This window comes from Gavialis gangeticus, unplaced genomic scaffold, assembly GCF_001723915.1.
Source record: "Gavialis gangeticus isolate Ggan-Ray unplaced genomic scaffold, GavGan_comp1, whole genome shotgun sequence".
Classification (NCBI taxonomy): Eukaryota; Metazoa; Chordata; order Crocodylia; family Gavialidae; genus Gavialis; species Gavialis gangeticus.
This window is the reverse complement of record NW_017729025.1, coordinates 65,461,749-65,463,600: the sequence shown is the minus strand read 5'-3', so window position 1 is coordinate 65,463,600 and position 1,852 is coordinate 65,461,749.

Sequence of the window (1,852 nt, the reverse complement as noted above, 5' to 3'; positions counted from 1 at the left end):
TCAGAAAGAATCTGTAATAACTGAGAGTGTCTGTAGGATAAACTAAAATGTCAGAAGAAGGGAACCACACAATCAAGAGTGGCTAAGAACCTAATTTTCATGTGTCAGTATTAAATACAAGACCTCAATCTTTCAAAGACTATTGCAGGTGGCTTAATTTTATGTAGGTGAGTAACCTCATCAGCCTGAAAGGTCAAAAGGGTCTGCACAACTAGGGATCAAAAAGAGAGAGAGTGTTGCTATTTACAACAAAAACTGGAGCTTTACCATGTTATGACATGAGCCCCACTATAATGTTAAAATAGTGGTTTATAAATATAACACCCCCCAACCTTCAACAAAATATATGTAGATTTCTGTAACACACACCAACCAAGATCTAGAAGTCAAGCATAAGAGTCAATAGCCACATGTTTTCATGCTGATCATGTTTGCAGGAAGTTAGACCACAAATTTATAGTTATAAAATTGTATCACGCTCCATACTCCACCACAGCGGTGTCAAACACGTGGCCTGCAGAGCTGCTCCATCAAGACCCCTGGCCAGAGAATCTGGGGGTGTGGGTGGCAGTGGGCATGGCTGCAACAGGATCCTAGATCCTGTGACGCTGATGGACATGGCAATGGGTGGCAGAGGGCAAGTGAGTACTGACTGACATAGCACTTGATTGGCCTAAGGGCAAGCAGACCCTCCATTGCCAAGGTAGCCACAGTGGATGCTGCCACCATATGCCCATGCCAAATTTGACCCATGAGAAGCCCTGTGATCTGAATCCAGCTCCAATAACAAGGCAAGTCTGACACCCCTCCTCTAACAGTACATACAAAAGGCAAATATTTTAGAAAAAACGACTGCTTAACTGGAACAAGCAATTATTTTGTATTGAAATATAGCATTAGCACTGCTGAAACACAGGAAACAAAACACACTGGTAAGTGCCCTGCCACTATCCCAAGTTAGTCCTACTTCAAGAACCGAGTTAACGACGACCAAACTGGCTCCAGAAGCAACTGGGTCCCAAAATTCACTTCACTTACAGTCTTTGTTGTAACTGGGCAGTGGGGTGCTGTTTTTATTATTACTTCAGCAATAATAAATCAAGACTACAAACTACATGATGCACCCATTATACTAGAGCTGAGAAACCTGGTGACAGGAACTACTGCTTTGAAATTGACTGTGATTTATAAAGCATTTCAATCAGCATTGCAATATGCTTTAATTGGAAAGGGGCAGGGTTGGGTTTTTCTTAAAACAGCAAATTTCTGACTTATTGCTGCATGCCACAAACACATCTACGCACAATTATACACAGAAGAGCCTTAAGCCTGTTTCATTGCAAAGAGAAAACTGTGTTTCATTGGGACACCCTGCTCTCTCTCTATTTTCCCCTCACCTAAAATGATTTTTATGCACTTTGAAAAGGGAGTCCAAATCTGCCCCACCTGCTCCAAGACCAGACTAGGATCTCGGACAGCAATCAGCAGCACTATTTCCATGTGCCCAAGTCATGAGGCAGGTAATTCCTTCCCCTCACTCCAAGGAAAGATGAGAAACCACCTCCCTCTGCTGGAACCAGACTTGGGGGCTTCACAAGGGCCGGTGCCATGGGCCAGCTGCTGACAACGGGCCGGAGACGGCCCCAGGGGTGAAAGCCCCCTCGCCTCTCCCCCGCCCGGGGGCACCCGTCGTCCCGGGGACTCCCCGGAGCCTCCCCCTTCCTTGCGGGGGGGCGGGGAAGGCCTCCCGGCCGCGGCCCCCAGAGCCCCCGCGTCATTGTGCTCGGGGCGAGGCCCGCAGCTGTCAGGGCGCGGGAGGCGGGGGCGCTGCCCGGGCCTGCAGGCGGGGCGC